The sequence below is a fragment of the Botryllus schlosseri genome, chromosome 12 (assembly GCF_051294905.1).
Source record: "Botryllus schlosseri isolate E-star chromosome 12, Bs_hap1, whole genome shotgun sequence".
Taxonomy (NCBI): Eukaryota; Metazoa; Chordata; class Ascidiacea; order Stolidobranchia; family Styelidae; genus Botryllus; species Botryllus schlosseri.
Window position 1 is genome coordinate 14,664,001 of NC_137247.1, and position 11,111 is coordinate 14,675,111.

An 11,111-nucleotide genomic window follows, 5' to 3' on the forward strand; every position below is an offset into this window, starting at 1 on the left:
CCGTCTGTCGATCTATAGATAACTAACTACCTCTACTGCAAAACTGGAGATATTCTTATGTCGCAGAAACAGCAACGTCCGAAGCCACGAAATTCGTGAGCTGGGAAGCTTATCAAGACGACAAGAAAATAACAGCAATGATAAATTTGATACGAACATTTTTTGTCTGATCGAGCAGAGTACCTCCATAGCAATTTACAACGTAGCAACGTTGTAAATTGCTATGGTACCTCATCATCACCAAGAGAGTGCTGAGTCTATATCCGTTATTGGAATCATTTTTGGCCTGATCAGGAAATCTGGCCGTACCTGCGATATGGTAATTTTCAAAGAATAAGTGATAATAGACACTTACGTGACCTTTGACACGAACCAATCAGGTTGCAGCAGGATGTAAACAAAGACCAAGGCCGGGCAAGCTTACTATGAGCTCTTATGGAAAAAGGTTGAAAAATGAAGGTTTTAAGCAAAATTACGTTGAATTGGGGATGACTGGCCTTAATGAATAGTAATAGCGTAGAGCTAGTATGTAGTTGCAGCTTTTAATCTAGGATGAACATGAATGGTGGCAAGTACGCATCAGCGTGCTGTGTCCAAATGCATGGATTTTTGACAACTTTTCGGATTAAGCGACGATTATTGAATACTATACTATAGGATTGTGGTAATGCATATTTTGACGATTTCGTAGGCTCCAGGTCTCGAGCAAAAGTTTCAAGCATGTCTCATGTTCAGAAACATATGCTATAAAATATAGCTGCTGCCACACATCACAATTTTGGTGTATTGATCATGAAACTTTAAAGATATGGAGATTCTATCGAATTTCTGGATTTGTGTGGAACAGCATCTTCTTCTAATACCGCGGAGAAAGCTACGAAGTATTTCATGGATGGAGCGCTATGTACACGATTAGGGATAAAGATTGAGGAGACAATCCACTCTTTGTGGAGGCAATATTCTAGTGAACAGCCGATGTTATCGCAACTTGCGGAAAAGTGAGATACCACACTCAATGGAAATACACGTTCTCAGAAAATCCATTATTGATTAGTCTTGCACTTGTAAGACAGGGTAAGTAAGCAAAAAGACATTTTTTCAGATACTCCTGCAATAGATATTGTAACCATGATTTATTTTCACATTAGGTACTAATATATGCTCTCATGCATATGCATTGATTAAGACAATCCATCACCTGAAGCTACAAGGACTACATTGTGATTTGCATCAGCGAGCTCGATCGTGATTGACAAGCAATCTCTCGACCGTAGTCGCAACCGATCAACTCCTGCCTCAAGGTATAGATTTTGGTGTATCTGGTGTCTTCAGTTTTATAACATTCCACCGAACACAAATAATCCTAGAACATTTTCACCTGAAGAATTGTTCATTCAACAAATTGGGCATCTAAATGAGCTTCAAGGCACACCACTGGAATATAGTATGAATAGACATGCTCTGTTGGTAGGCCTACACCAGGGGTGTCAAACCCAACTGACGTCGCGGGCCGGATTCAAAGCTCCAGTTCGCTCGCGGGCCGCACTATAGTCAAATGATTCCAAAATATTACCTCAAAATTCATGCCCTTGTTTATCATTTGAATACTTTATTATCAAGCCTGTATACACAATAGTAGGCTATATTACATTATATGTCGGATCATAGGGATGCTATTCTTGCTGCACCTTTATTCGCAAACGATGGGACTGGCAATAGTAAGATAATTGGACGGCAGAATCAAGTTATAAACCGACAAAACAGTGACTCTAAGAATAATGTAAGTCGTCATATTTCTATGCTCCCTTTGTTTTAGTCGTATACTATGGCATCAACCCTGGGTATGCGTTGTGGGAAATCGAAAATATTTAACTGTAATCGCGAGAGTTCGAATTTGCTTCATATTATTATGTTATTACGATCCGGGTTTCTCTCGAGCCAGAGACCTTTTGAGTCAAATGTGATGCAGCAGTGCGACCACAGATATTTGAATTATATTTCTGTGTAATTATTATATTCTCCATGTAACCTGCATATAACAGTTTCACATTGGCGTTTTCGCTTGTGTGAATAACTAGATTTTGGTCAATTTTTCCACATAACTCTGAACTCAACATGCACGATTTTGCAATTGGGTGTCAATGTCAGCGACGTGCTCCTATAATGGTGACAAGAAACCACTACACCGCTGTCGGGTGGTTTTAATACACGCATTTTTCAATCTACTCGGAATTGCTTCGTGGGCCGGATGCGGCCCGCGGGCGGTATGTTTGACACCCCTGGCCTGCACACTGACCATGGCACCGCGCAATAACGATCCGTAGCATGCTATTAGGCATTACGATATTCACAATTGAACTGAATTTGCACAATTGCCGAATATGTTGCGTCATTCATTTTTAATTTTCAATCTTGAATTAGATTAAGTAATTAGTCCATTTTTGGTTAGTTGCTACACAATGCTGCATAGTATGACACCAGACAAAATTTTATACTCCTTGATTCTTCCGATCAGCTGTTCAATATGAATACGTTGTCTAGCCATATTTCTTGTTGTGGGACAGTCTTGCTCAGGGATTTGACGGTGTGCCAAATCGTGTGCAGGAATATTTAAATCTAGATTCAATTTCTTGATTTCAGACTCAATTGTGCATCTCTTTTCTGCCATGATAGCATTTCCTGGTTCACCATAGCTGAACTCCATCATTTCTTACATTTGTTGTCGAATCCACATATTTCACTAACATTTTGAACCGGAAAGCTCCCTGTGAATAGTTCCTGCGCAAAAGTAAGTGCACCACAATCCATCAATCCTTTCAATGTTGTATGTGATTTATTGACGGTCAATAATCATTCTAGTTTTGAGAAATCATGAATGAATGCAAATTGTGCATTTTTAAGAACCACATATCTACATGGCCAAGTCAAAATTTAATGAAGCAGTTACATACGGCTGACCCAATGGTTTAATACTATGCTTACAGCAATACTACAAATTTGACATCAGCAGGATAAGTCGGGCAATTCAGAAATAAGTTAATGTAGTCTAGCATAAAATTTCAACTTATCCGCATCTTTTGACATTATCATGCTCCTCTGAGAACCTCACTACACTAGCAATAATTGTCCATCAATTTGTTATTTTCCTGGACAGGTTTCCTGTTTTGTGCTTCTGCTTTTCCAGAAATTTGATTTTCTTGCGTTTTAGTCATCGACTTTTCTTTCTGCAGCTTCATAAAAGATATCCGTCAAGCCTGCACAAAATATATAATATGTTTATTTTACAGAGCAACACTGCTGTGCAGGCACCTATCAAGGCGTACTCGTCCGACTCATGCAACATATCACCGCTGCCAATTTCAACTATTCATCTCATTATTGAATATATTGCTCTCAACAATTTCAATTACACACCATCAAGCAACAAAACTGGAGTGGAATAAAACGAGACACACACCAAGTCGATTGTGGCATCAAGTGTGACTGCATTTCAGATTGGACTCATTTTGAAACACAGAATTGTTTCATCTAAATTATGTCACGATTCAATATTTTTGGTACAATAATAGATATGTCATTTTATTAATAAAATGAGAATTCAGATGACTACAAGGAAGTCTACAAGGAAAAGATGACCTTTTTTTTAGGACTACAAGGAAAAGATGACCTTTTTTTAGTCAACCGATCGCAAAGTGGGAAAAATTCACCGGTTTTTGAGAATTCTTCTTCGGATTTGCAAGTCTGGAATTTCTGAAAAAGTGTCCTCTTTTTACATTTTCAAAATATGGTAAGCCTATTACCATATTTTCGTGATCCAAATTCCGGACGCTCTTTAGCGCCCACTAGCGGATTTTGAATGAGTTATGAGCACATTTCGATCAATATGACGTCACACCAGCAAAGCTTTGTCTATCGTCTAGAGGTGGTCACGATCCGGTTCAGGCGTATGTGGCTGTGTGTTGTAAGTTGCGTGTAACCACGGCCGAAGCCACATTTTTTCACTTCACTCCCGCACAAATAAACACTGATCGGCCCGCCGTACGGTAATCGATGCAACTTCTGGGGGCTTACTATATGCATCTGGTCGTAAATGATTTGAATGAATTACAGAAGAGTGCGGAGAACTAATCCTCTTCGATAATCAATATCGATAATGATAATAATTTATCGTTGGGATGTTTTTTTTAAATCTGAACAATACACACAAGGTAGCCTACAATGCGATAAGACACAATGCGTTGTAATGAACAGATAGGCCTATAGTGCCCGACGTCACAGTTCTTGTCGATGTTGACATTTTATGAAGCCGCGGCCCTTTATAGTACTTTCTATTCCGTGGGAGTGCTTTCTGTCGTCGGATCTTTTTCTGGGCTTTTTACGGCGGGGAAAGAGGAGATAAGCCTCCGGCGGTAATCGTACAGGGTCCGCCCGGCAAGTGGGCCCTCACCACTACGCTATCTCCATCGCGTATTGTGGAATTAAGTAAATAATATTGGTTCTTCCATATATTATTATATAATTTTGATCCTCTCTCCGCCCACATGATCAGAGTTAGCGGTCGAGCTGGAGGCGGAGGATGATGACTTCGAAAATGCAAGTAGCGTAATTGTACGTCATGATCATGTCACACCGATAGGATCATTTATCAGCCTGCACCACTGAGCTACATAAACACCGCACATCCGGTGGTTTCCAACCTTTTATGGTCGCCACTCCATTTCCAACTTGGCGTTGCCCAGCTGATTACTAATTAATGTTCAGCAAATTTGCCCAGATTTATGCTCACAGCCTATTTTAGAAGCTGATTACGTTCAACCTCTTCGTAAACCCCAGAATAAAGGCAAACTATCTTTGAATGAAGCAACCAAACGGCCTCAGCCGACTCTATGAATATACCGTTACCTTGTAATTGCGATTACAAATAGACTTATTTCTGTAAATTATTGCTATTTTATATTTTTATCGCAGTTTTTGAGAGGGTGGTAGTCCCGATATCCAAACGAAGATATGAGATACTAAATCGCGCGCAGCGCGAAGAAAAATTTCATAAATCTGCCCAAAATCAATCTTTTCTATGTTCATTTATGAAAAAAGTATGAGCTTTTTTCAAGCCTTCAAAATTCCGGACATTTGGGCATATTTTGGAAATTCCTCCCGGACGCATTAAAAACAGTGAAATTCCGGACATGTCCGGAAATTCCGGAAGTATGGCAACCCTATGTTACATACCATCACATCATGGCGAATTGTACTCAAGTAGTTTGAAAAAGTAGGTTAAGACTAGATTTTGCAGACGATGGATAGTCAATTGGATATTTAAATCTACTTCTTGAAGCAGAAAAAAACGGCCTGAAAAGTACTCAAGTAGTTTGAAGAATTATGTTAGACCAGACTTCGTATACATTTGTTAGTAAATTGTATACTGTATACAAGCTGCCGACGACCTGACCAATACCAAACGAAAATATTAGGATTTATTCAATTGTATAATTATAGGAGCATTCAAATCACAAGATGAATATCGGTAACAAAGGAATAATAGCTATATTACTACTTCAAATACGTGATGCTTTTTGTGAAGGCCTCAAGTAGGTTTTCTCCGCTTTCACAACTTCAGAAGACTGAACTGCAGAGTCAGTTTTAGAACTTGCCTAAATCGACTTGGAGTGCCTGATCATATTTAAATTTGTATTTTTGAAATCGGAGCGACAGTAGCTTTCGATCAAGTCCAGATCCAGTAAATTCTGCGCTTTGGAAAATAACTTTTGGATTGCCAGAAATCCTACAATCGCTTACGCAAAACAATTCTCAAATACAGCCTCAGCGAAGCGGAACGAGCCTGCCAAATCGGTCGTTGCCAAATCGGTCGTTGCCATTCCATGTTCACATTCTATAGTACGCACACATTTCACTTATAACAGAGGTCATGACAGATACTTTTCACTACGGCAACGCTAGCTCCCAGAGAAAGATTGCTGACGAAACCTCTTGTTTACATCGTCACGATAACGCCGGTGAAGCATGATTCGCGACGCGCTCAAACGCAGAACTCACTGGAGTTTCCCATATATATGATTGCAACAACTTATTGGAGTGATCTTTGAAATCAGACAACCATCCTGGCCTATGCGATGTAACCAAGTCACAAGGCTCGAGTCACAAGTCAATCTCACTTTTATAGTTTTGACTCGAGTCAAGTCGAGTCACGACAACGCAACTGCTCCCTGCAACACGTAAAGACGTGCTACCCGCACTTCAGCCAAGCAATGTAGTTAACGAATTCAAGTGTCACTGTGATTGTGGCTACGTGGGAAGAACGTCAAAGCGCTTGCAGGAACGCATAAATCAGCATGTCCCTAGATTCATTAGAACACGCTCGGTGAAAAGCTCACCCTCAGTGTTGCCAACTCCGGATGGAAGAAAATCGCTAAAACTGGTGTCAAAAATCGCTAGATGGCGCTAAATATTAAGAAAAAAGCGCTAAAAAATAGCGCTAAATCTGCAAAAGGTGCTAAAGGTGTTAAATTGAACCATTATATCGATGTATTCTTCTCAGCTATATTTTACTCGTCTGGGGCCAAAGTCACTTATCATATTTCTAGTTCATAATACGTAATAGTCATATCTAAGCGAGACAAAACGGCAGTGCATTTCGATAAAGCAGATCGCTTTGCGCAACGATCGCTATACGTGACCACTGACCAGGTTTGCAGGCATAACCGCTCACTATATCAGCGTGCCTTACTCGATGCGTCCGTGAATACGTGATGCATTGTACCGTGGTTATGCGCTTGACTTCTTCTCCAAACTGTGTTGGAGTTGGCCTACTTGAACACGACATGCGACTTGACACACGTGTACACGACATGCGACTTGACCCGACACAACACGACATTGAAACGGGTTTGTTTGCCACTATAAGTAGAGACCTTAAGAAAATAATCCGAGGACCAACCCGGTGTATGAAATGTAATTAATCTGGTCTTAAACGAATGACCAGACATTGGAGCGACCTCAAAACAGCCCCCAAAGTTTGGAAATCGGCATTGATAAGAACAATCGCTGGACGAAATTGGTCATTGGTTATGTTCATTGTGTTGCGGCGGCGCCATTGTTGGAGCAATAATGCCGGTTTTCAGACTTTGAGGGCTGCTTCGGGGTGCATGGTTCCATTGTCCGGTCGAGATTTTATTTTGTATTTTCGAAATCACTGCGACACTAGCTTTCGATCATGGCCATTGGCCAATTGTATTAAATTTCAGCGTTCAGGTCGCCAGATGTAGCACTGCCAACTATGCTACTTTTAGATTACTCAGTAAGAAGAGACACTGTTTGCCCATGCGTATCCGTCAGGAGTTGCGTATCTACTACTATCTATCTGTAGGTAGTAATATCATCGGAGTCCGCACTCTGGTGACCGGTATAGCCAATGCAGTCGTCAGCCAGAACTGATCTTTAGTGGTTATTTTCGGTAAAAAAGCGCTAAATAATCGCTAAATACTTTTTCAAAAATCGCTAGATTTATCGCTAGGCGCTAGATCCATATTTTTTGGCGCTAAACCGGATGAAAAATCGCTAGATCTAGCGCGAAAATCGCTAAATTGGCAACACTGCTCACCCTTAACTCACCCGCTCAAGATTGATGCGGAACAATCAAAGGCCATAAATTCTGCAATTGGCAAACACTTGTTGGATAATCCCGCCTGTGCGAAAAATTATCGAGACGACAGATTTCGCATACTGGGAAAGGGTCGCTCACACTTTCATTTGTGTGCCTTGGAGTCGACTTTTATCAAAATACACCAGCCAAGGCTGTGTCAACAAAAAGAGTTCGTGTGTCATCTAAAAATAGTACATTGAACGCTCTCGTATCCGACATTTCGTGCTGGTGACGTCATATTTTGTGTTACGATTGTTGATATACGCTGTTCTTTCGAATTCTCTACTAGTTGCTGACGATCACCCCTGACGAGTGTCAGCCGAAAATATTCGGGTTCATTTCAATATGAATATACTCTTCAATTAAACTCAGTCAGTAGTCAACGGTTAGTCAGTGCGATTTCAGAAATAAGCGTGTTGTCGGGTAGAATTAATGACGCCATCCAGCGTATTGGCGCAGTCGAACCGTGATCTTCCGTTACTGTCTATAGCATTTTACGACGCATAAATCGCTGTGATTACCAGTGACCTGGGCACTTGACGAATTAGGGATTGGAGTTAGAAATGTTTCAACTATTACTAATAGTCTATTAGGGGTAGGTTTAGGACATTAGGTATGGGGGTTAGGGATATTTTGGTTGGATGTCCGCATATATAGCCTGGCGCTGGACGCTGGGTATGCCATGCATTTGTTGTAAATTTTTTATATGCAGCATACGCCGAATATCGGATAGCATGGTATCGGCCTAAACTATAGCTATTGAATTGTAGGATTGAGAAAAAAATTGCGACTCTTCTTCGATACTGGTCAGTATAGTGTTGGGATCAAGTCACTAGCTTCAAGTCACGAGTCATTGCCTATTTTGACTCGAGTCAAGTCAAGTCACTCGTTTTTGGAGGTGACCCAAGTCAAGGCACGAGTAAACTTACAATTCAAGTCAAATTGGATTTTCTAAGTATAAGTGATGATTCAAAGTTATTATATGCTAGCTATGTGGAAGACAAATTTATTAGCCATTTATCTTGAACCAAGTAACGAATATAAAATTGAATATATATGCAAAAAGACGTTGTATCGCTCACACACACGTAGAACTGCAAATAAAATGAACGAGTACCTGCACAGCTAAATGCTACAGTCAGTTATTATCAGCCAAAATATAGGACCGAATACGAAGCCTCGAGAAGTTGAACAAAATAATATGGTACGATAGCCTACACTATCCATCCGTGACAATATAAACGCTCAAACTATATTTGTTCGATTTGAATCATACAAGATGGTTGGTAAAGGTGAGCACTGCGCAACATAAGCATTGAACCGTCTAAGAAACACAGACAAATTTCTATCATATTAATGTACTTCTACTACGACAACGAAAGCTGCAATCGTTTCGTTTGCGGTCAATTTATTTGTGATGTAACAATGAAGGATCTGTCGTTACACTGGTTGCTCTCACAAGTGACACCGGCGTATCTCGAGCAATCCAAACATGCACAGCATACAGTGATTTAATCGACGCCGTTTACATGATGACTTGAAATTGACTCGTAAATTTAGCTCCGAGTCACAAGTCAATGCACATTTCTGAAGCTCCGAGTTGGGTCAAGTCATTTTTCCAAAGTGACTCGAGTCAAGTCGAGCCTTATGAAAATGTTGACTCGAGTCAAGTAATGACTTGAGTCATCCCAACACTGCTTGTCAGACATCGAACAATGTTCACCATGATGACCAGTAAATGTTTCTCGTGAATACGCCACAATTTATAAACGTCAAAATAAATTATTTTCTGCGTTGGGTCGATTGGGATTAGGGATGTTAGGGTTGGGCTAACGGATTCCAGGGTTAGGGTATGGTAATAATAAGGTTGGAGGTGGGTTAGGGTTGGGTTGGGGTTAAGGTATTGTAAGATTCGGGTAGGTGGTGACTGATATTAGATTAGGAGGTGGGTTAGGTTATGCCAAGATTAGGATTCGGAGTATCGTATTGCTTACCCAAGTCCTAATCTAAGGGTACCCTCGCCGTAAGCCTCTCACTAACCCACTTCCAACCCTAATGACCCTCACCCCAACCGTAATATCCTCAACTCTAATTCCCTTAACCCTAATATCCCCTCCCAACCCTCATCTTACGATATTCCCAACCCTAATCTTAGGATATCCTAACCCCGACCTCCCAAACCCACCTCTAGCCCTAGTAACGTCACCCCAACCCTAATGTCCCCCATCATCAACCCTAACCCTCGCCTTCCACCCCTAACTTCGCTAATCCTAAATTGAAACATTTATTTTGACATTAATAAATTTTCATGTGTTCATGGAAATCATTTATTGGTGATCATGGTGAATATTGTTCGATATCCGACCACTATCTAAGAAGCCCAACAAAAAAAGGTCTTACCGTTTACGTGCTGCTTCTTATGGGAGCAGAGTAATAACATTGGTGTAAGTAATACTGTGAGTAGGTAGAAGAAGCGATGGGAGATGAGACCGTGACCTAGAGATTAGACCTCTGCTACCGATAACTAGCACCTTCACCGATAACTCAGATATCTTAGAATGATGTACAAAAGATATAGTATCTAGCTTGAGGCGCATGGCCCATTTCCAAAACTTCACAGCCTTTTTCGGAGTAATCAAATAGTCTTTGCCTACTTGAACTAAATACTTGAGTGGTTGCAGTTTTACAATACTTCTACTTGATATTATTCACTTGTTATGCACAACTAGTCTCAGAATACTGAATTTTTTACTTATCGGAGTAGGCCTACATACTTGCACTAAATACTCGAATCATTGTGGTTTTTGACTACCGTACTTCGAGTATTTAACTATAGAATGTAAACATGGAATGGCAACGACCGATTTTGCAGCTTCGTTCCGCTTCACTGAGGCTGTATTTGAGAATTGTTTTGCGTAAGCGACTGTAAGATTTCTGGCAATCCAAAAGTTATCTTCCAGAGTGCAGAATTTACTGAATCAGGTGTTGATCGAAAGCTACTGTGATCAGGCACTGATCCACTTGGATTCCCCTCCAAGTCTGAAATATTGGCATTGTCCGAACAATCGGAGAGCCGCAACGGGTCATTGTTATGGTCATTGTTTTGTGATTATCTGATTGTTCTGAACAATGCACATTTCAGATGTTCATGGTGAATTTTCTTTCAAGTCTAGAGCCTGACCATATTGCAATTTATATTTTTGGAATCAATGTAACCGTAGCTTTCGATCGACACCAGAGTCAGTGAATTCTGCGCTCTGGCAGATACCTTTTGGATTGCCAGGAATCCTACAGTCGCTTACGCAAAACAATTGTGAAATACAGCCTCAGCAAAGCGGATCGAACCTGCAAAATCGGTCGTTGCCATTCCATGTTTACATTCTATAATTTAACACTTTTCATGTTTCATGCTAAACTACACCCGGAGTATATTCTTTATCACTTACTTTGA

The 11,111-nt window shown here is 40.5% G+C and overlaps 1 long non-coding RNA gene across 1 annotated transcript in view; it reads left to right on the forward strand.

Annotated features, from left to right (window-relative positions):
• The window catches only part of LOC145452878 (uncharacterized), a 193,675-nt gene extending 183,827 nt beyond the window's left edge, over window positions 1-9,848 (forward strand). The window contains exon 2 of the long non-coding RNA XR_013919573.1: window positions 8,559-9,848. This is a non-coding gene — a long non-coding RNA (uncharacterized LOC145452878). The remainder of the gene's footprint in view (window positions 1-8,558) is intronic.
• Window positions 9,849-11,111: the final 1,263 nt, after the last annotated feature.